The sequence below is a fragment of the Coturnix japonica genome, chromosome 27, assembly GCF_054131305.1.
Source record: "Coturnix japonica strain WE chromosome 27, WE-NBRP24, whole genome shotgun sequence".
NCBI classification, from domain to species: Eukaryota; Metazoa; Chordata; class Aves; order Galliformes; family Phasianidae; genus Coturnix; species Coturnix japonica.
In genome coordinates, this window is record NC_140689.1 from 7889588 (window position 1) to 7914039 (window position 24452).

General features: G+C 40.9%; 1 long non-coding RNA gene across 1 annotated transcript; it reads right to left on the reverse strand.

Moving 5' to 3' along the window:
• Window positions 1-454: 454 nt before the first annotated feature.
• On the reverse strand, window positions 455-21695 carry LOC146756493 (uncharacterized). The gene is made up of 3 exons (XR_014937450.1): window positions 21449-21695; window positions 5110-5220; window positions 455-484 (listed from the first exon to the last, which is right to left on the reverse strand). It is a non-coding gene; the product is annotated as an uncharacterized LOC146756493 (long non-coding RNA).
• Between the last annotated feature and the right edge of the window lie 2757 nt (window positions 21696-24452).

A 24452-nucleotide genomic window follows, 5' to 3' on the forward strand; every position in this document is an offset into this window, starting at 1 on the left:
CCACATCATAACATCATATAAAGCATGAATAATTTTACTGAATCTGCAACTTATCAGAAGAAGACTACATCTCCCAGGGAACAACACGATAGGTCACGGGACCTGGACTCTATATTAACTCTGTCGCAGAACAGACTGACGTCTTTCGAGTTCTGGCGTTCAGGGGAGTGTGTGGGAGCCTTCAGCCGTTCGCCTAGATTCACAGTAGGCCTCTCGGTTACGGGACTCATTCTCTCTCCTATTTTGCTTGATTCGTTAGCTCAATTTCAATTATATTGTATTATATTGTGTTATCCTGTATTTCGATATAGTATTTAGTAAATAAGTGTGCCTCCTTAGATCGTTGCCGCTGTTTTCTTTTCCTAATTAATTTTTTTCCTTTCGGCCTAGGGCCCCTCCGGGGCCTACGGCCCCCTGTCACGGACGCAGGTGGATTTTTAGTTCAAACCGTGACAGAAATGAAGCTTGCCAGCACGGGTACAACCTGGAAAACAAATCAAGGACTGATTGGCCAGAAATTTATTCCCACGTAAGGAGTATGTTATTTGATTTCCATGCCATTGTTCTTCTTTTCAGAGGAGAAGCTGAGTTATTCAAGCTCAGTTTCTCTTTGTACTTATTCAGTTCATTAGTTAATGAAGGCTTCCTTATATTAGTTAAATTCAGCCACCATTCATCTACCTGTTCCAGAGTTCACAACAGATGCCCTCTGGCACTTCACAAAGACCAGAATCTGCCTCAAAACAGGAATAATATATCTTATGAAAATGGAGATGCTATTGTTCATATGCTTTACCCCTGACCTATTTCCTCTGCACTCACAGGGCTGACCTGTTCTCTATAATTTTATACTGACTAAAGCAGTAAAAGGCTGAAGTTTATTGTAATATTCCATCAGTCTTTGTTTAGCCAGAAAGGAGGAAACTGCATTCAATCTGTTTGGGTTCTTACTGAATAGTGAAGAGCTCTGTACTCATCCAAAAGCTGCAGGTTCCTCTTCCTCACTAGCAAACACTGATAGTCAGTTCCCTTCCTCAGGTCTTTTAATCCCTATTCTGCTACTACACACACCAGCTTCATTTATACCCCTACAGGTCACCTTCAGCTCTTCTCTTTCAGTCTTAATTAAAGCAAGTGGGTGCTGCCTACCTGTAAATCTTTCCCAGACTCAAAGCTGCTTCTTCTTCTCTTATTTTAGAGATGCTGATGCACACATTTTCATACTCCCAAACTGACTATCCTTGCTGGCAATCCTAACTCATTGTTTAACAGTTTGTACGGAGCAAACTCTGAATAACGCACTGATGTGTCAATTATGTGGGGTGGCCACAAACTGCTTGCTGACATTCTTGGCAGTGCCAACACACTGCCTGCCTCTTAGCTAACTTAAGTGCTGCTGATTGTTAAAAACTCCACACTGACACCATGAAATGTGGGAAAAGGTACAGAGCTGTGGACACCACCTCACTGTGGGAGCAAAGGGGAGCCCTGCTGGTGGAGTCTTACTGATATTCAATCCCCACAAAAAAAACAGAGCTTATTCCTACTCAGAATGTAACTGATCCAAGGCTTTGCAAACTTCCTACTTAAAGATTAGAGACTGCCTGACTCTAACATGGGCCATCCCAACCGTCTCAGTGAATAATGGTGCTGATTATGGATCAAAGTCTGGTAACTCAGCTTTTCCATCAGCAAACCCACAGAGGGCTGCTTTCAGTCACCTTTCTGACCAGGGTGTAGGATTGCGCACCAGAAAGTTACCACGTCATTCACTTTCCGTGCTTGAATGTGAACTTCAGGATTCTGCCTTAAATATCCCCAGCTTAGGCATAACCCACTGCTCACTTGTTTTGAGAGCTTCTCTCCTGATTTGCTCAACACAGCAGACATAGTTATTTCCTAATTGCAGACAAGCTCCAGATGTAGGTCAGGGAGTATTTAGCTAGAGGAGGCTAATAAAACAAGTCCCCAAGTGATGGGCTTGACTTTGTTTCCCTGACATTGCTTACTTTTGAACATCAGAGACTACGAGACTGTTTTGGTACAGGAAGTATGTTATGGCTGATGTAGCATAACAAATACTAGCTCTACATCCTTCTATTTAGGCTTCAATAATGTCAGAGGGCAGAAGTGACAATCAATGTATTTTGCATTCAGCAGAGATGACAGGCAGCTAAGAGCAATGGACAGACACAACATGGCAGAACAGAAGGTACTTGCCTGGAATAAATATCGTCTTTGCTCCAGGCCTTCAAGAAATAACATTTCCGGTTTAGATTAATTCGTAATGCACAATGTATGATTGCAGACCTTGCTTTTGTACACAGACCTGGCCTTAAACATTGTTTGAACTGGTGTTGTCAGTCCTTTCTTGATCATTAAATTTATTTCCTAAAACTTAAGAAGCATAAATGAAAGGCAGCTTCTGAAAAACAGTATTCAACATTTTTATGGAAAGTAGGTTTCTGGCTCTGCTCTTACTAATGCACCCTTCAATCATAAATAATAAAACTGGTGAGTTCTATCTCTTTTTCAGAAAAGTTAGACGGAACTATCACCCAGTGTATACAAAATAGGGCTTCAAAGACACCCGCACTGTAACATAATAGAAGAAATGGTGCTGAATGATGGATGGGAATCAGTTAAACTGATTTCTGGGACACGTTGTGCATTAATAAATCAGAGGCTGTGTGTTCACTGAAAGAAGCGTAGGAGGCACATTAAGAACTTTTACGGGAGTAAAGAAAAAAAAAGTTAACACTGTATTTCAAAGGAACCTACAGGAGGATTAGTACTAAAATCTTTTTATGAGCACTAATTCTGAGCACTTACATGAAGATCAAGAAAATAGTCAGCTCCACAGGAAATCCTGGAAGTTAATATTTTAGAAGACACTGCCGCATTTCACTGCATTTAATGACAACCACGCGCTGTTTCTGAAGTGCTCTTGCCCAGCTCACAGCAAAGGTATTAGTTCCAACACTGATTGCTAATTCTAACACTACAAAAACACCTTCCTGCTTAGCAAGAACACAGCTTCAGAAACCAAGAGAAAAGCACTGAAACTAGAATCAAATATACACCTTCATCATGGATCCCAAGAAGTGCCCGCTGCAACACTATATTGTGAGCAGAGAGAGAAGCCTACAAGTCCTCGTGACTTGAGTCTGCAGACAACCTCAGTGCTATCTTATCTTCACCTTCCAAGTGGCTGGCTGAACTACATTTAAAAAGGAGGAAGAAAAAAAAAGAAATAAAACTCCTCCCAACCTGAACCAAAGATTGACTCCTTGCAGCTCCCAGGGACACAGAACTTGTGTAGGCAGAGAAATTTCACCGGAAAAAGGAAAAAAAAACAGATATTTTGTCTTATTCATTTACAGAACGACCCTGCTGCTAATAGCACATTGAGGGTGCTGTTAGAGGCTACAGAGCAAAATGATTAAGACAACCATAGAACAGCTATATGCTAGGGAAACAACATTTCAGTTAATAAGACAAGATGGTGCAGAAGTCTGTGAACACAGAACCACTCTTCTGTCAATAAACTCTTACCCTGTTTTCCTACTTTATTCAATTACAGACTCTTAGAATAGATGTACCACCATATAGTGGGCTTATATACCATTCAGTTAAGGTAACCTAACCATAAATACTTCCATGATTTCAGTAAATTGGAAAAAAAAACATGGTAAGTGAATACAAAATATGTCCTTCATTTACTGTCATTGTAATATAGTCGAGCTACAACACAATCTTCATTTAGGCAGCTCTAGGTACTAGACCACTTTCAGCAATGGACATGTTATAGCACAAAGAAACACGGGTTTCTTGAAAGCACTCTTGCATCAAAAGCTTAGCATTGTTATGGTGTGTGCATTTTAATGGAGTGGATTGTGTTGTGTATTCATCCTACAGCTCATAGGAGACACATTTTCTAGAAAGCTAGAGGTTAGACAGCATTCTTAAGATGAAGAGCAGGCTGTTATGAGAAAACATAAAAACATGATTTGAGACAACTAAACTAGAAATTTAGAAATATATTGTAAGGCTTATAAATAATTGAAAAGAGAATGTTCCAAAGTTTTGATGTGTCATAAAAGCTTAGTTTAGAAGGTGATGAAATTATTTCAATTAAACAGAACAAATGTCAGCCGTGAATGCCTAAGCATTTTAATGTATTCATCCTGTAAAAGTACGGTGCATGCTGAGGCACGGAGGTGGTAGGGGCTCGCACAAAGGCAAGTTATTTGTGAATATAATTTGGACTGTACAAGAAATACGTTCCCAGACTGAGGAAGAGTTTCTCAATACAAAATCTGTAAAAGCTCCAGTGTTGCAGTAGAAAACACTGACTTCAGAATGACAATATACAAAGATGAGGATGCAAATGGTCCAAAGCTACCGAAACAGTTTGGTCATAGCAACAGAAAAAAAAACTTCTTTAACTTGATCCTAATGCATATAAAACAGTTTTGGAACAGACTGATTCCATCGTCTTAAATGGTAGCACTCCCCACCCTGTAAAGGATACAATATTTTGTCTAACATAGGAGAAATATCTAAGTACCTAGTCAGTCCAAAGACAACATTCCCCTCAAGCAAAAACATGAACAAGGCAAAGAAGCTACGCACAAACAAATACAGTGGGTAAACCTGGTACTCAGATTATTTCCCTTTAAGAAAAAGTGACCAGAGAAAGAAAATAATCAGAAGGCAACAAGCTTTAAAGTAAACAAAAACAACCTGCTGCTTGGGCACTTCAGAAACTATCAACTGTAGGACCCCAAAAGCACTTCAGAATTACAGCTGGTTTTGATACCATTTCTTCTTCTTTGAGCCTGATTCCCTCAACCAACCATATCATTGAACTTGATACCAGATTTATCATATTTGCTAAATAGTGAGCATACATTACATACAGGTGAGTAAACAACCTGTGATGGTGCCCAATACTCCAACCTGTGGAATCCAGAGATCCCAAGCTACAGACTGTGTCATATTCAGTATTCAGTATGCTGATGTACAATGTGCATTGTTAGTTATGATACATTTTCAATTTGGCTGCATCTAACAGCAGCACCATGGACTCAGCTGATGTTATATTACCTGTAGATGAAGGTCTTAGGAAGGTGGCTTTGTCACATTGTAGAGTGAGAACCAAAATCAGTACTTCAGGAAAGGTCTCTTTCAGGCAACTTCGTATTCTTACACATCTTCCTGTAGGAGAGCAAATAAATGGATGATACTTGTAGCTGCTCACAGCAGTTCCTAAACACCTAAGAACAAATGGATTTGAGTTATGACAATCATATCAAACCGACAAACATACAGAAAAATATAATACAAGCTCGAAGCACTAAAGAAGAGTGTTTATTACTGGTATTTAGCTTCTCCCAGTATCTTCCAGTCATTCTATCCAGCCAAAAACCAAAGCTTCCAGATCATACAAATAAAACCTGATTCCTTTGCTCCACAGTAATAATAATGTACTGGACTATATTTCATAGAACTTATTTGTGTCCTGCGAAACAGACTTTTCCATGACTGCCTGTTGTTAATAACCTCTCATGGGCTCACTCAGTTTATGGCACAGCGGGAGAAATGTCTCCAAATAATAGTTTCATTTTAAACTTCTTTGGCAATCCAGCCAGGTGCACCAACCTCACTAAGGAACAGGGATAGAGTTCCATCTAAGAGACTGTCAGATGAGTGGTAACTCACAAAGCCAAGGAAAATGGGTATTTGGTAGGTAAAATCAGGCCTGTTGGAGACTTCACATGGGACAACTGGAAATATCAAAGGCTTGCTGAAGTGCAAGACTGAGCACAGCAAACTGAGAACAGACTACAGTAATAGCACTTAGGGAATGGTGGAAGCTGTTACACAATCATTACAAACAGAAAGAAGGCAAAACACTGCAGGTATTCAGCAATTTGTTAGAAACAGCAGCCTCTGACAGGGTGTGAGCTATGTAGACAAAGAATGATTATGGATCTTCAGGCTACAAATGAAATTCATTCCTAGGATTCAAGTGGAGAGCAAGCCAAACTTTTGTGAAGAAAACTAGGAGGAGGTCTCTTCATCACACAGAGAGAGGAACAAATTGTGACACTTAAAAAAAAAAAAAAAAAAAAGTCATGAGAAGCATAGAAAAGGGGGGAAAAAATCTTTCAATAATAATAGATGAGTCCAGAATAATCAAATGAAACACTTGGAAAATTTAGATATATGCAGCCATAAGCATAAAGCATAAGCATAAAACTACTTAAATCTGCTTTTAATTTCTATTGTAATTTTTATCTGCCCAAAATGGCTATTAGAGTTTGCTGAACAGCACAGTCATTGATATGTTGATACATGATTACACAAGGCACAATGTCACATTTGGCAATCCAAATCCTAATTAATGAACAGTCCTTGAAATAATACTAACTCGAATGATCAAAATTTAAAGTGATGAGCTTGCAGAAGGAAGCAGCATCCCATGATTTCTTTTCCACTGAACCATGAGATCTACAGGAACAAAATAGAAAATGAAAAATAAGGTTTTATGCAATCAAATTAAAGACAAAAGCAGAGAAGAAAAAAAACAATAACAGTTTCTTTATCATCCCGAGCACTGGTAGTAAGAGTAACTTATTCCTCATAGCCTGGAATGTCATGGCTGAAGCTGGAATCGAGAAATCAACAAGTCACAATCAGCATCTGGTTGATGGCCAGAAGGATGCTCAACATGTATTCCGGTATTAAAGACAATCTACAAGCAGATAATAACGTTGCAGCTTGCCTTGCCTAATGGTGTCCAGTGAATCCATATTTCACATCCCAGCCACACTTCTTGCACAGCCATCCTTTACATGAGGATTTCATACATTACAGAGGTAGTTAATCCGATACCAGCAGAAAGCACTTCCAGGCCTCCCATACATGCAGCAACCTATAGTAGCAGTAGCTGCATTCAACTTATAAAACTAAAACCAAGAGCCTCCTATTTCTAGGAATATATTATATGGCGAGGTACAGAGTAAATGAACAATAACTTGTATCTTTTCCTATGTATCATGGATTTAAGTTTTAATGAGAGCAGGAAAAAAAAACAAACACTTTTATAGAGGATTTTACTAAGATGAGTGACACTGTTCTAATTACATTGAATAATCTTGAACCAAAGAATTTTTTCCATTTCATGCCTTTAATGGATTTAAAGAAAATAAAAAATAAAAAAGAAAGAAAAAAAGAAACCCACAAATTACCTTAAGAACTGAATAGTTCTGACGATTAACAATATTTAACCAGAAAAATACTTCAAAGACATAAAGCATCTTTCCAAAATCCCATTCACCCAGCCAACAGGAACAAGCAGGTTGGTTCTGCAGAACAACTAGCAAGGATATGGCCTGCCTCACTGATTTCCACAGCAAAGCTGACTTATCCCAAGGAAGACAGTGAAATGGCATCTGAACTCCTTACAGAAATGTGAAGGAGAACTCTACGGGTGATTTTAAGGAACTCATCTGAGTTCAGACTCCTTCCACAGCATCCTGCTGAAGACCAAGGAGATTTTTTTGCCTAAGGCCCTGAAGCCAGCTGCTGTGACAGCCTGTGCAATGGGGCAAAGACATATCTGATTGCTCTGGATCTGGATCTTCAGGATGTTAGGTCTCACAAAAACTGCTCAGTTGCCTTTTTCAAGGGGCAGGAAAACCCATAGGAATGATACCAAAGCTTTGGTCAGTTACCTTGACATTTCCTATAATACAAGCCAGGTTAAAAAAAAAAAAATAACAGGAAAAAAAAAAAATTAACAGAAATCTAACATTTGCCTTGTTTCTAATGTTGAAGGACAAATGAACAAAAATAGAAGTGTGGTTTTCTCTTTAATCTTCTCATTTGAGGACCAGACCTAAGAGGTATCTCACTCTATTCTGCAGTTTTAGACGAGACAACCCTGTGATGAAGGCTCTGCTCTTTGAAGAATCCTTCAGACCTCACATTCTCAGAGGAGAATACAGACAGAGGGACACATTTGCTACAAAATCCTCCCCCTTCTGCATGGCACTCCAGCTACTTTCAGATCTTGGTCCTTTTCTCAACCTTTGGGAATACCCTATTTAGCTTCAATAAGGATGCAGTTTGGGTAGTATTTCCTCACTACCATCTTCTCCCCTCCTCTACTGAGTGCCCCAATTTCACTGAACATGCTTGAAGTATAGATGTCTCTGTGAGAAAGTTATTAAAAAAAAACCAAACCAAATCACATTATATCCACAGGCAGGTCACAGACTGAAGAGGTAAGATCTGGACTAGAAGCACTGCTGACTTCCTAAATCAGTTTCACAAACCACACCAAGCATTCCACTGCTCTGCGCCAGCCACCCAAAAGATAAACTGAGGAGGGAAAAGAGAAATAAAGATAAGGCGTGATCACCACGAAGAGGAGAACTGTACACTCAGACACAGAGCGCCTCTACAGTGACACAGGTTCATGCAGATAAATGCATTTCCTCAGCACTTCAATAGAGATCAATAGCAATCCCTTGAGATAAACACCGCAAACAATATGCCACCACGGGAATAAATCAGAAGATTAGAAGCAGAAAGGATTATTTATGTAAAAGAGCTGCATTGCGTTTATTCCTTGGTTTGTGCAGCAGGTTTCTGAACGTCTCTGAGGAATTCTAAACTGTTCACTTAAGGACTGCTCATTACTTATAGCACTGAAAGGCAGCCACCCCAGGCCCGCTCTCTAGCCTCCACTAGCAATAGAGCCAGCATTGTTATCGTACATTGTGCTTTCCTTGAAGATGTGGCCATGGTTTTCAGATTATACAAAGAAAAGTCTCAGTCCTTTATTGCATAAGGAGAAACATGAATGCACCCTTATGCCAAAAAACTTGATAGCTACAGGACTGACAGCTGGTGTGAGAGCATGATGACACCACTCACTCACCACCTCCCCTCCAGTTGTTTCACCAAATACGACAGTCTTAGCAGACCCTGGCCTGTAGCCTTGGTAGAGGCAGATTTGTCCAGGAGAGGTTTATGCAAGATCAGGTATTTCCACTGGATGTAAGACACTTTCAAGCTGGCATCTAAGAAACGCATCCTATGGAGAGAGTTTATCAGGGCTCCTAAAGCAGTTTACAGTAATGGAAAACCAGTTCCTTAAAAGACAATAAAATAAAATAAAATAAAATAAAATAAAATAAAATAAAATAAAATAAAATAAAATAAAATAAAATAAAATAAAATAAAATAAAATAAAATAAAATAAAATAGAAATAGAAAGAAATCACACACAGCACAAGTGTTCCTCATGAAAGGTGCTAAGCCTTTGCAGTGCTGCAAGGAGTGCTGTTTCGTACAGTCCTGTTTTTAATTCAATTATCTCAAGCTCTGCTGGAGGTAAGGAAATGCTGTTTTGACACAAAGGCTTTGACTTCATATGGTATACAAGGCTAGAGATGGTAATGTTGGGCCTTCAGAAAGCTTCAACTAAAGTCACAAAATTCAATGAAAAATAGTATGGATTTTCCTTTTTGATAGGCGCAAGGATTATCTTCCATCACTAGAAAAAGCTATAAAGTTATATTCTGTGAGAATACCTTGAATTGATATTTCAAAGGGCTTCTTTTGAAAGAATGATTTATAGATCACAAAGATCAATGGGTCTTTTATCAAAGAAAATGGATTCCTTTTCTGAACCACAAAGAAAAGAATAATGACATCCTAGACCATATTTTTGAAAGTTGTGTACAGCCAAGAAGACAATAGCTACAGCAGGTTACCACTTTACAGCAATGCGAACAACTCACTAATTACAGATGAAGTCCTTACGGTGCTTTGTGGAAGCCAGAAAGCAAAAGTTATAGTGCAGGAAAATTCACACTGAGAGTTATCTTACTCACTCAGCACATATTAAAAATTACATGGAGGTTTTCACTAATAAGTGCATATGACATAATAGAAAAATGGATACAAGTGTGCCAGTGTGCACACTTCATATCTTACCAGAACTCAAAACATGCATTTATGTTAAAGCATGCTCCCTGTATGAATTTTAAGTTACCTACTTCTTGACCACATCCCCTCCTCAGCTCAGCAATGAAATTCCTATCAAGTTTTTATTTGGATAGCCTGGATAGACAGGCTTTCCAAAATTATTTTCAGTGCTCAATGTGGTGGTACAGTTGATCTATTTCCATCATTTCATGCGCATCTGCTAAAGCATTACTCATCACAGCAGACATGAGATTCCCCCATTAGTTTCCTATAGAAAGTTCCTCCAACCCACCAAGCCCCAACCTTTTTCTGCAGCTCATGAGCTCACAGAACAGTCTAACCCATAACCCTTGGCACTCGACAACTGAGCTAAGTCAGGGTTAGCAAGCAAGAAGAAAAAGAGCATATTAAAATAACATAATGCAACCTGCAGCACGGTTTTTTTATTAGCTTAATCAAATAGACATGATAGTAAAGAAGATAAAATTAAGAGTAAATCCTTACACAAGTTTATCCCTTAGATTCCCAAGATATCCAAGGACAACATTATTTCTCCAATATTTTTATCAGTGCTTATTCCTCTAGTGCAGCATCCCATTGTGCAAAGGGTACAGTCACAGGTAAGAAAAATCTTACTTCTTTGCTGCTTCCCTTTGTCTTCTTACTCTTCTTGTCGTCGAAAGCTTTGTTCTTTTGGGTTAATGTGGCATGTCTCCAACACAGCCTTGGAAAATGACTATAATGTGATTTGGGTTTGGTGTCATTAAACCTGATTACCAGGGAGTGCTCATGAAAATCCATAATTACCACACAAAACAAAAGAGACTTTTGTTTTTGTTTTGCTGGGGAACAACAAAGAGCTTCACTTCAATTTAACTATTTGGAGTACTCAAGAAAAGTTAGTCATATTTTTCTCCCTCTGCACTTCTCTGGGCTTTGTAAATATCATAAAATACCAAAATCTGCTGAAAACATCAATCTTCTCTCAAAACTGATTTCTTATATAATGCCAAATATACAGTCTTTATTTAAAATAAATAAATAAAAATAAAAAGCCCTAGAGAACATAAAGCGTCTTGATGGATGTGCTAGTGCTTTGGGTACAAGCTGGACTTTATGATTAGATCTATAATAGTGGAGGAAAAAAAGAAAAGTTGGCAATATCAGTGTAGTAAGCATTCAGATAATCGAACTGCCTCACCCCCCAGAACAGCAGTGTTGCAGGAGACATTAACCAGTAGCATGGTTCTCCTCCCCAGTTTTGGGGCAGTTCTACTACCACGGCTGATGGACAAGTGATGTCCACAAACCAGGAAAAGCTGGTTTAAGAGGCTTATAGTCTCTCCAGTTGTGTTAGATTAGAAGTTTATGTGGCCACAACCCTGGTTTTAAGCTAGTGGGTGTTCTTGAGCTACAAATGCCACAGACTCCTCCCCAAGCAGCTGTTATATCTGCATCCAGGGTTGTTCACCACAGGGTAAATACTGCCCCATTTTGACACTGAGACACACCAGGAATACCTGTGCAAAGCTTGCTGAACTCCATTCAGACACTTGATTAACTGTCCTCTATCTACCTGAACAGCAGGGTCTGTAGGCTGGGAAGCTGCCCTTGAAGTGCTCTAACATGCAAATTCAGCGCTGTAGGTGGAAACACTTGCTGTAAAATAATATTTGAGGAACTATCCAGCCCTAAGCAGTGAAGCTAAAAGACACTGACAATCTCAGTTGTAAAGTGAGAAATGTAAGAGGTAGACCAAAGTCACCTTCACGTTGTATGAGAGAAGTAAGCAAACTCTCTGTTGATTATATTAGAAGCAGGTAAAATTCCACTCACACATTTGCCCTCCACATGCAGGATGATCACGCTATCTAAATATGTGAAAAATAGCAAGTTTACTGCAGAAGCTCTTGGCTTGCCTCTCATGCACAGATTTGTAGGTACATGCAAGTACAGCTGATAGATTAGCTAGCTAAAAATTCCACCACTCCCTTCTGATCCAGTTTCGATTAATTCATTAGAAACAAATACCTGCATATCCTCCCCCTGGCCAGTTCCTTTTCAGCCCCACTGTATCAGAGACTTAAACACTGGGAGCCAGGTGAGAGCTTCCTAAAGCTGGAAACTGTCAGCAGTTCAGACTGAAAAAAGCCAGACAAACGGCTCCTGCATTTTCTAACCACTGAGAAGCTTTGGCTGCATGAGAGGTATTTAGGGCACCAAAAAGCTGTATGGTCATGTACAAAAGCACCAAATAACCCAGAGCTTCCATTTGCTTTCCAGTGAAAAAGAAAGCAGAACCTAGCTTACAATATGAAGGTGCATACAACAGACCTGGAGAGCTTTATCACACAAATCGAGTTGGTGGAAACAACGTCTTACACTTGCCACTTCCCCGTCATCTAAGAGTATTAAAAACAAATGAAAACCCCACCTGTTGGATTAACATTGAACCTGGACAAGAAACGATCACTTAATTTAGTAGAAAGTTTAAAACAACCTTCAAGTATCGTCAGCAAAGGCAGTGTAGAAATTCTCCTTTTTGCATGACACAGTTCTGCCAATTAGCCGAAAACTGCAATTACCAGTTCTTTGCTTTATTATTTGTGAAGAACCTAAACTTTCTGAGGATGATAAATGGCCTCGTGGAAAATGCAATGCTCAGTTCTGCTAAATTTGCACTTTTCTGTTGGTTTTTTTTTGTTCTTGTTTTTTCTTTTTCTTTTTTCCTTTAACTATTCTTCCATGTCATCTTTGAAGAGAAAGAGGCAGGGGCTGCTGGGGGAAACAAGGCAACAGGACACATATCAGGGCAGAAAATGGCAGGGAATGGTTTAGAGAAGAACACAGAGCTGTTCTCATTTAGCTCGCTGACCAGGGCCAAGGCATATTCCTACACCTTCATTAATTAAACAGAAAAGTTAACATTGTTAGCAACATTAAGAACAAAACCTCATTTAAATTGTTCTGAAACAAAATTAAAAATAAAAAAATAAAAAATAAAAAAGCCGATATATTCAGAGGATGACCTTTTAGAATTCTGGCTTCATTAACATTTCAAACAGCAAAGCACAAAATTAAGACAGGAAATAGAATTACAGAGCTATTTGACTGCAGAAGTATATATCATTAGCATGCCCATAATTAACAGGATACCAGTGTTTGTCCCATTGTCTCTGCTAATAATGGTGTAACATGCAAATGGGATTTCTTCTAAGAAAGTTAAAGGGGATATTTAAGTTCATTCCACGTTTCAAGCATACAAGCACAGCCAGACAAGCCCCTTTCTACTCTGTGAAAGGGATGTCTCCATACCTGCCTGTCCGCCCTCCCAGACTCCCACAAAACAATTGCAGAGGGAGGGCACCAGCTGCTGTGCTTGAGGCACAAAGGCCAGCTATCCAAGGTCAGACATCTTTTCCCACCTCACCACAGCAGTTAATTCTTTGGGGAGCTACCAGTGACCCACTCAAGTGTCATGAAAAGCAGTTCAGAGGCTAACATCACCCATCAACATGATGCCCTACAGGATAGCAGATATCATTCCTCTTACGGGGATCATATTCCTTAGACATGACAGCACAGCTCTGCCTGTCTCTTGTTCAAAATGCTGAGCTCCCATGACATCTGTCCATGACAGTTGTAAGCAGCCACACATCTCCACCGCCCTTACAGTGCTTCTAACTGAGCCTGCTCTTCTAAATGCTTCGGGACTTGGGATCCTGAAGCAAAAGGAGAAAAAGGCATAAAAAATAAAGCTTTACAGGCAAAATACAATTGACCACCCTATGTTAACAAAGGACTCTACTCTGGCCTAATTCACTAGAATAAGACATGAGTGCAACACACTGAAATCAGACTGAGCTGAAGTGCTACCAGGAGTCTTCCTCTGGCATAAATCAGTGAAAATGTCCACCTTTGGGCAGCACACTTGGATCCTTCATTAGACTGCAAACAACCAATTGATGTACAGTTTCCCCACCAGGCAGATAACAAGCTCCTCCTCCTTTACAGGGCAGTGTGCATGGGTTGGTTCATAGTTATCACCCCACTCTTAAGATCATTTCTGCTGTTTTCCCAGTCATACTCAGTAGTCCTCACTGCTGTGAAACATTGCTCTGATATTCTGCCCAGTCTCAATTTCATTCTCTTTCCCTGCGTTAGATCTTCTCAAACAGATGCTCTTCATGGTGTTTGTACTCCCAAGCTGTGGCACCTGGAGGCTGCCTGATTGTAAACTGACAGGATGTAGCATTTTTCCATCTCTCTTTCATCAGATCAGCCTGAAAATCTGGTAAGATCCATCTCTGCCTTGTGATAGAGAGGCGAGACTCAGCTCGGAGTTTCTGAAAGGATCCTGCTTCTTCCGAGGGCACAAGTAAAGGCTGGGTGTGAGGGAGACTTGAAGCATTGCTGCCAGCCCTATAATTCTACGATTAAACAAGTTACATAATTTCAGTCTATTCCCTCTTTACCTCTTTTCCATGCAAACAGCCTGAAGTAGCACGGAATGCAGCTTATTGACTTGTAAGGAATGGGATGGAGAGGGGTAGAGGATTATCCATCACCTCCCTTTCTTTACATTACATCAGGGCATCATTTAGATTATAAGTTTGCTTACAAACTCCTTGATAAAAAAAAATCAGACAGATACTTAGCTGGTCAGCTGCTTTGGTTGCATAATAAACATGGACAGAATTTCTCATCCTCAAGCCATTGTTACAGCACAAACAAACTAAGGGCTAAGGAAATAATTACTGTGGGGCTGAGAGACTCAATAAACAGCAGAAGCTGTGGGATGAACCAGATTTGTTGATCCCAGCAGATAACTACAATTAGGATGTAATATTTCCTTAAGTTTTTGTTTACCCCTTTATTGTTTATCAGTATTAAAAAGGCAATTTATACTTTGCAGTTCTCTAGATCGACCAGTGTATTTCACAGCAGGCAGGTGAGATTAAACTGTCCATCACCACAAGCTGTCCTTTCCCTGTTCTTATATTATCAAAGCCTATTGAGATTAGAGCCATAGGAAACTGGAGGAAATGCGTTCATTTGCTTCAAGTTCATAAGCTTATGAAGTTTGATTCCTACACACCCGTAGTCTTCTTTAATAAAAAAGCAAAATCCCAGAAGTTCCTTCAATGGTAATGAAAGAATTTAAGACTGAGAAACATTATATGCATTTTCTGAACTTTTCCGAGACATCACAGAATGTCTTCCCAGAGTGCCCTAACACAGCAGCCAATTGGAAAAGAAACCTCCTAGAGGCTGACCTGTTTAAATGGGGAAGCCATTTATCCCGCTTGGCAAGATCACAAGAAAAGCTTCAAGCTGCTTTACTTTTCACAGATCCCTTACCCAGCGTCTCCCTCACAAAGCAGTCAGAAGAGTGGTCTGCAGGTGAGGGACGCTTCAAAACGCTTCACTGGCTCCACATATGAGCACCCAAAAAAAGTCTTTCCATGACACATCAGAAAGCTGAACGGATTTCTGTCTGGAGAAACTCTCTGCACTTTCCTAGGGGTCTGAACCAAAACTTTGAAACCAGGGAAAACCATATATAAAATAGATTAGGGCTATAGCTGAGTTTGAACCCATGGAACAGAAAGATAAATAAATAAGAATACACTGAAATAAATAGACTCATTATAGTTGCAACATATCTTGTTCTAGTCAGCTTAGGCTGTAGGATTAAACTGACCAATAGACCTTTTTAAGACTCTGGCAGTCTGGAGCCATGACCACTGACCTGGGGAGCCTGTTCCAGTGCCCAGCCTCCCCATGGCTGAAGCCTTTTCCTGATATCCAACCTGAACCCCCCCTTGTGTTATTATATAGTTAACATTCAGGTAAATTACTTAGCATGAGCTAATTCAAGTCATAAAATCCACAGGACATCTTGACACCATGACAAAGAGAACAGCATAAGGAAGCAAGGAAAGAATAAGAAATTGCCCACAGAAAACTGCCCAAGGAGCTCTGTGTCAGAATGTAGGCATATTGCATAGCTTTATTTCTAGTGTAGGCAGAATCTGTCTTTTTCTTTCTAGACCTCTTGTCAAGACCAGAGAAGTGGCTCTTCCAACCAGAGAAACTTGGGGAAAGAAGGCACTCTGGGCTGCCACATCCTTTTCTGCTCTCTGTGCTGATCAAACTTGGCCAAACTTTACCTTTGGATGCTCACTGACAAGTCCCTATTAGCACAGAATTAAAAGAATTTATGTGAGCATTTTTCTTAGAAGCCTCTACTAGATACCCTTTATAATTCCTAGTCAAAACCTCCTTTCTTCCCACTAAAGCCCCCTGCCACTTAAAAAGGAGAATTGCCTCAGGACAGATGTATCCCTACTGAGAAACCACTGAACACTTCCTGTCCATCCCTTAACTCATGAGTCACATCCTCTGGGGTGTCAGTCAAACACACTGAAATTAAAAGCTTTCACAGCTTGGAGAACACAATGAAAAGGCAGAAATGTGAAAGAGTGAAGGACTGAAAATAGTTGCTCCTCAATATGATTGATTTTTAAATCCCCCGCTTCACACATATTAAGCAGCAGTCCTGCATATCCAGATGTATGTTTCAGTCAAGATGAATGGGCTCAATAAATCCAGTAAACAGGAAACTGTTGAGGACAGGTGGGCATAATTCTTTTTTCCAGCTCCAGTCTGCTAATTGATAAAGTATACGACTGTTGGCAGTTCATTTTTCTCACCCATTTACAGGAACTACAGCTACATATTCTTATGAAACTCCTCAGCAGCTTTAGACTGCAGAAGCAGGGGATGGGGGAAGCAAAACCTTGCAGTTTGATAAACATACTGGAGCTAAGTGAAGATCTAATCTGGTACTATGATGGCTGACATTTTTGCAGGGTGAGACCTTTAGACAGAATCTACATCCAGATGCTTCTGTTTTCAGAAGTGGCCAAAATACACATCCTTGTGCTTTGCCCTCCCACCCTCAGATCTGGTAGCTCACAGTGCAGGATGTGTTTGAGGACATCTTTGGTGGGATCAAAACCAGACCTCACAATAATCACATTCAAGTTAATTGCTGCTATTGTGCTTGAGCACAACATCGACTGGAAGTGTCCAAATAAGTACTTTCATTTGGTGCTGTGCAAACTTAAAATTCATTGAGAGCGTCTCCTACCAATGACTCATCAGCAGCTATGGCGAAAACAAAAGGTGCCACATGGGTTTCATTGTCACATTTTCTAAAGGGAGAATTGCCCAAGTGCAAAGACGAGACAAGCTTTCAAAAATAGTACAGCAAGATGTATCAGTGAAAACACTGTCAGCAAAGTATTTGTTTCCCAGAGCAGGCAAGGACTAACACTACAGAAGCCATCTTATAAAGAAGACTATGAAGAATAGCAGACATTCTTCCTGGCAGGATTCAGAAAATGATACGTTACTGCAATGCATGGCACAAACAGAAACGAAGAAGCACAGCCAAGATGAGATTCGGAGTCTATGTTTGCAAGGAGCTTTTACACAGTAAGGGGACACGCTTGAGATTAACAGAGAAGCTTATTAACAGTAAGCCACCTTTCTATACTTACAGAAGTATCAAATCTAATGAGCAGAGGCAATGCCACAGCAGCAGTCCACAGAAGGACCTCAAGTCCCAGGAAAGAATCCAGACTTCAAGGGGCACATGCTGAGTGTGTTCCAAAACTTAGCACTAACCCTGTCTGCTCATCCAATATTGTTCAGCAGCAGCAGCCATCACAGTAGTCTGTCTACTTGTTAAAGTTCAGAGACAGCAACGGGAGAACCAAAATCAGTTTCCAGGAAGATATATTACAAAAAGAAACAAGCCCAGCAGTAAGAAAAAAAAATCCCCATCCACTGGTACTGTTGAGTACCAGTCTCCCTGCATAGATGTTAATGGGCAATAACAAGGAATTTTCATTCCCACAGACTTCATGTGTTTGAACCTCATCAAGTATACTTACAGCAACATAAGTAATGTGAAAGAAAAGGCAAACCCTGCGTTGTGACAGACATCCATGTCACCTTTCTGGTCAGGCTAACAGCTGGGCAACCAGCAAAGAAACCAGCTGGGAGGCAGCCAGGCTTGTTATCCTGCAGTAAAGATGCCATAATTTAGCAGGCACAAAGAGAAATCAGAAAGATTTATTTGAGACACTTGAGAGAACCCAGATAGTTTGTGGTAAAGGAGGAAGAAAAAAATAACTGATTTTTCAGTTCTTAAATGGAAGGGGTAAGATTGGGCCAAACACCTGCAGACATGAGCAGCAGTCACCCCTCTTCAGAGGCACAAATTAATCCACACAGAGCCCACATGCAGCAGCAGGAGATACAGCCAGAGCTCTCTAGCTCTAGAAGGAAACTGTAGATGACTAACTGAGGGCCAAATAGTATTATCATTATTCACGTTGCCTGGTATATTACACCGTGAGCGGTCCCTTTGGTTTCAATTAGTTGTTAACCTGATGGGTGCTGACTTAATAGCAGATAAATGCCCTTCCTTGGCAAGTGCTGAAATACCACCTTACGTGTTCCTACTGGATGCCTTATTGCTTTGCAGCTCATCAGTGCACTTGAACTGATCTCAAATAGGTCTCAATGCTATACCTCTTGCTTCAGAAGCCAGCTTTTTCCAGAGATGCATACCTTGACCATCAGCAGGACCCAGAGGAGCAGCTGGCCCAGGAACAACCCCAGCACTGAAGCCGTAAAGTTCATGGATTGCTATCCCTCATCTTCTGCAAGGTACATGTTGGTGAAGTGTGGCCAGGAGGAGGAGGCTGGAGAAAACATTTTTGATGTCTCAGTTTTAAGAGAGAGATAGAGAGGTGCTGCAGTGTTAGTTACAGCAGAGCCAGTGAGCTCAGAAGCCACCCCACGTGTTTCAAAATGGAGCTGTTCTGATTTTATATATGCCCTCTGCACAGGGCTGTGTGAGGGTCAAACAATCCTAAACAAAAATACTGAAGATAAACATAAACCTCCAGGAAGAAACATTTGTAAGAATCAGCTGCTACTTTTTCATTTCACAGCTTTTTAGGAGACTTTTACTGAAGGTTTTTTCATGGCTTCAAAAAAGCATGTTAAACACAGACTGGATGCCTTGTATTTATTATGCAGCCACTCTAGCTTGCATGGGAACAAGACATTGTTTTGCATTACATTTTTCTCCTAACATCTCCATTTGTATACAACACTAATCTTGCTCCGTAGCAGGAACAGACTGACATAATGTCTTCTAAAACTGCATGTTTTTCAGTTCCAGAGAGGAAAAAAATAAGAAAAAAGAAAGACCAACTTATTATTTTCTCATCCTCCACCCCCATCTTCAACAGACAAAGCAGTTTTCCTATGACCCCAAGGAGCACAGGCCAACAGAGAGTCATCAGCAGAGCAAGCCTGGGGGCAGCAACATTATAGAAAAAGTTGAAGCCTTTGTTGAGAAGTTCCCTTTTCATCTGTAACTTTAAGCTCTATCAATTGCTCAAACTGCTTTTTTCACCTCTGATGACTTTGCTGAGCAGAATGGACTTTTCAGCACCAGAGTGCCTAGGAAGACCCCAGAGGTAAAGCTCCAGGTAATATCTCCTACACAGGAGAAAGCAAAGCATGCTCCCAGCAACACCCGCAATGGTCAGCAGGGATTGGATGGTCATGCACAGCTTGTTTTCTTCTTTCCAGCTGCTCTGTTGGGCCTACCTGACAGGTGGGTAAGAGGATTTATCTCCCCTGTGGTAAGTAGGAAAGTTACATAGGAGTTCAAATTACAAAAGTTTTGACTGTATCATGTGCCTGTTCCAGCCTAAGTCTTAAGTAGCTGTCTGACAAACAACAGGTGCTTCTGCTAGCAAAACACATGAGGAAAGATGGGAAAAACAGTCCAAGGGAAATAAGAGGGGAAAGGCTTTACATCTTATGTGCCTTCCTCAGGACTTTATTGGTTGCAGGCTCACCATTAGATGCAGACTGGCTAGATACTGGGGAAAGCAGCCTAGCTCACTATGTCCACCTTGGAGCCAGTGACTTGTATTTTTACTCATGTATTTTTTAATGACTGAGGCCAAAAAACTGCTGGTGTAGATCTAGGAGATGCCAGTGACACCAGCTGGGGACAGCTAATAGAAATGTGTCTAAGTTCGTCTGCAAGAGACCATCAGAAGCCGAGGGAATGAAGAAGAGGAAAAACACAAGTTATTCACAGCATGAACTAGGCACTTCCTACGCAGTCACTCATGGAAATAAATAGTCCCATTTTGACTCTCAGCCATTTATAATCACAGAAGAATTGAAGCCTTGTTACCTTAGAAGCTTGTAGACATTTAATCACTCTAAACCTCATCATTCTTTGAAAAAGCAGCTGACTGGCTCCTTTCCTCTTAACCAAAATGCTGAACCTTGGTCTATGCATGCATAGCTCAGTTCAGAGCAGGGAGACCTGCACAACCCCAGCAACATCCAAGCATCTTTTCTCACACAGGGCTTTGGATGACCCAGAAAAGCTTGTAAAACAAGCAGAGATTTTCCTAATTAAATGGAGAGCATAAAAAGTAATCTAAGTTCTTAGAGAAATGTTACAGTGTTTATAAAGGGAAGATGATGCTGTTCAAACTGCTCCTGTGAGGACCACAGGAGCAGCAAGTTTCCAGCATCTAGAGTATGTTTGTCTACTAGATACTTAGTAATATATCTATGTACACTTATTAAAAGTGAAAACATATACAAGCCTTGGCAGTCTAGACACCCGCTGTGGATTTAACACATACTGCTTCTATGCCCATTTATTTTCTCACATGCCTAGAGCGCACCCAACAAAGCCCAGAAGGCTTCAAGAAAAACCTTCTAGGGTGCAATACCACTGCCATAGGCAGAGGTAGAAAATAAATGACTTCAGGTGCTTTGGGAATATTAGTGGTGCTGCAGGCCGAGGGGCAGGCAGTGGAAAATAAATACAGCTAAGCAGCGGGAAGTAGATTACTTCTGCTCCTTCAGGTTTCCCACAGGGGAAGGGGATGGGAAATACAAGGCTAGAAAGGACTCCCAGAGTTACCAACACCCCTAGTTTCCAACTGAGGAAGTTATCCTCTTTCCTTTCAAACTCTTCAGCTCACCCTGCTAACATTGGGAAAAGCAAGCAGCGAGCTCTGGTGGAGTCCTGCACACTGGCTACCACCCACACCCCAGCTGGCAGCTCCAGGGCTGAGATATCTTGGCCAGAGAAAGGAAAAGAAAGCCTCAGGTGGAGCTCCTCTTGACTTGTAAAGCTGACACAACAGAGACTTGGCTAGCTTTAGTACATCAAGCAGGCAAGTTCCAGCCATGTGTCCTGCATAGCGCAAGTCTTGCATGGTGGAGCAGGAGAGAGGAGGCACCCAGACATCTTTTGCCAACCAAACTTGTGTTAAACAGAGCTAGGTACCCACCAAAACAGCATACATACACATACCTGCATGATCTGTAGCAGCTATCCTTTGGTGCAGACCTCAGAAGGGCTGAAACAGGGCCTGGGCAGGGGTGGGTAAAGGCCACAGGTGAGGCCTCACACAGCTGTTGGGGCAGAGGGGCCAGCGTGGCACTGGGAGGGGTCTTGCAGCCACCCTCACTCTCTGATGTCCCTCCTTTGCTCACACCAAGGAGTAGTTCACCACTTTTTCAAGTTAGTAGTCAGAAAAAATGCCGCCTCTAAGCATGTCCTTACCAGCTGTAGGCCCACCCTTGGGGAGGCTGTTGGAGAGCCCGGATTGCCAGCACAGTGAATGTATGGCACCTAGGAACTGTTAAATCACTCTTCATCAATGATAATCTCTGCAATTGCCTTAAACAAGAGCAGCTTTTGAACAGTCCTCACAGGATGAAAATGCACGAAGACAAATCTTTGTACACTAACAGCCTTCCTACCCACCTGCCTGCACATTCTGCATTGTGCAGGGCAATGACTGCTCCCGAGGATTCAGACTTCCCTCTCTTACGGCTTTTTAAGCCACATAATCCCACAGGAAATTTAGCTATCTTTTAAAAAGCAAAAGGAGAGAAGAGAACACAAACCTCCAGCCCTCCAGCCCTTAGAAAATAGTCCCACAGACACCTCAAAATTCCAAGATAGGGTGAGGAGAACTAATTTGTTTTTTCTTGTTTAAATCTCACACTATGACATTTTTTGCAGCTGGCAGTGTGCTCAGCACTCTTCAGCAGAGCAGCCTTTCTGCATGCTGCAGTACTACCTCTGTGTCACAGGCAAGAGAAAGGCAGAAAGAAATGCATAAGCCTCTCCCCAGTTTCCTCCCATTCTCCTAAGACCTGTGGGTGAACCATTGAACCAGTTGTTTGGAAAATTTCTGCTCCAGCAGGCTTATTCAATCATCCCAAAAAGAGACAGAGGCGAATCTTCAGCTCTCTCATTTTGAATTCACTGGGGCATTCCCCTGTGGAATGTCTCAAAGTACCGAGGGACACAGCCTCTATTTTATCATTATACCCCAACAGTAGTGAGCCCTTCCCCCTTTTCCTATTGGCTGAAGTACTTGGGGTTCACGTTCTTCTCGGTTTGCCTGTCAGCCATCACCCCCAGTAGGTACCCCCCCTTGTTTCCTTTGGTTGTACAGACTTTGCAATCTGGGTTCAGAGTTTGTTGTTTTGCCCAGATTCTTCATTAACATCATATGAAACTAAAAAAGTTTCAACTCGCATTTGATTTTTAGCTTTCTTAGTGGAGATATTTTTTGAAATAACACTGTGAAAACATAGGAAATAATTTTTAAAGTAGCACTTGGCTTTTTAACGTGAATAAATTTAAAACTCCAGATTTACTTTTAACTTCTTTGCTTTTTCATTATTAACTTTCCCATATGCTGTACTCATCATAGCCCGATGTAGAAATATGAGGAAGTAATTTAATATGAAGATGGAAAAGGCTTGGATAGATAGAGCAAGTTCAGTCAGTCTGTAGAAAAAATGATCTTGCAATCCTTTTTGACAATGAAGAATGAAAGAACATCCTGGCATTTATTCTTGTCTGGATATCTGGAAGCTACTGAGGGTCTAGTGAGATCGAAGAGAGACTTGTCAGGCACGATGCTCTCAGAAGAGAGTGGAAAGTTGTACAGCCTGCACTCCCAGGAGCAGCGTGACCCATCTTTATGCAGGATAAAGCATATCACTCTGTGCAACAGGAATCTGAACAAAGGGATCTGCAAAGTAAATGTGTTAGGTACAGCAAGCTCTGTATTTGGGGTTACTGTATTTTCATTGCATTGTGAGCACCCAGAGGTCACCTACACTTGCTCCAAATGAGCCCTGATTCCCACTGCACAGCACTAGCGGGAGGTGAAAAAGCCTCTGTGCAGGTGGAGAAGACCTTCTGTAACTCAGGAAAACAGGGCTTCATTGCACCCTGCTGCTAACACTCAGCAGCAGTGAGGCAGGTACAAGTCATATGTATTTGTAGACCAAAGGCTTTGAATTTTGTTATGAGAAAGGAAGGAAATACTCGATAAAATTCTACTTTTAAGACTACCTCTCATCCCAAAGTGGTTATCTAGCAAGCAAAAAGGTGTCTGTATTGAAATGCCAGAGCAGGCTGAATTCCTCTGCAGCTGTCAGAAAATGTTTGTTTTCTGCATAAGAAAAAGCTTAAAAGCCTCCATATGGAAGCAGGAAGACTTTTTGGCATTTAAAGAATTAGCACAGAGAAGAAATCTATGCTTCAAGATATTTCTAGGGCTGACTGCAGCAGAACTGCAGGAGGGAAAAAAAAGAAGGGAAAGCAAAGAAGAAAACAAAAGCATTAACAATATGCACATTGACAAGCTACCTGGACAGTGGAACAAAAGTATATTTGGGAGTGCCACTGCTGTGGCTAAAATAATTAAATGAATAAACTGATGTCTTAAACAGTGCTACACTAAAATGGAGCAAACACAAATTAGTGGCCGTTCAAGAATTGTACACAGAAGATGTTAATTGGAAAGGGTATTCAAGTAACGTAGCACAGCTTGTACTAAGTTGTTTAGGAAAGATATTAGTTCTTTCCTTTAGGTTTATAAAAACATACACAAGGTCTGCAGCCTAGAAGCCATAGCCCACCTATGGCTCAGTCCTTGGGGAAAAAAAAATGTGATACAAGCCTTCCAAAACTGGAGGGATTCTGAAGACCACTGTTACCAAGAATAAGATGTTACTGAGCTAGATTTGCAGCCTCAAGTGAGTCACAGAAGAGAAGCATCAGTATGCTCCAGTTGGAGCAAAAGTGTTGGCTGCTTTCACAAGAGGCTGACTCCAATCTGAAATACAACACTGCCATTCTGCAAAACGTGTTTCTCCCTTCAGTCTTGATGTGATTGCAGCGTGGTGATATTCAGATACTATGAAGCTTAAATTAAGAGTCCATTTGCAGATGGGATGTTATTTGATAATCTGCATCTGTAAGCAAGAAGTTAGAGAAAATACAATGC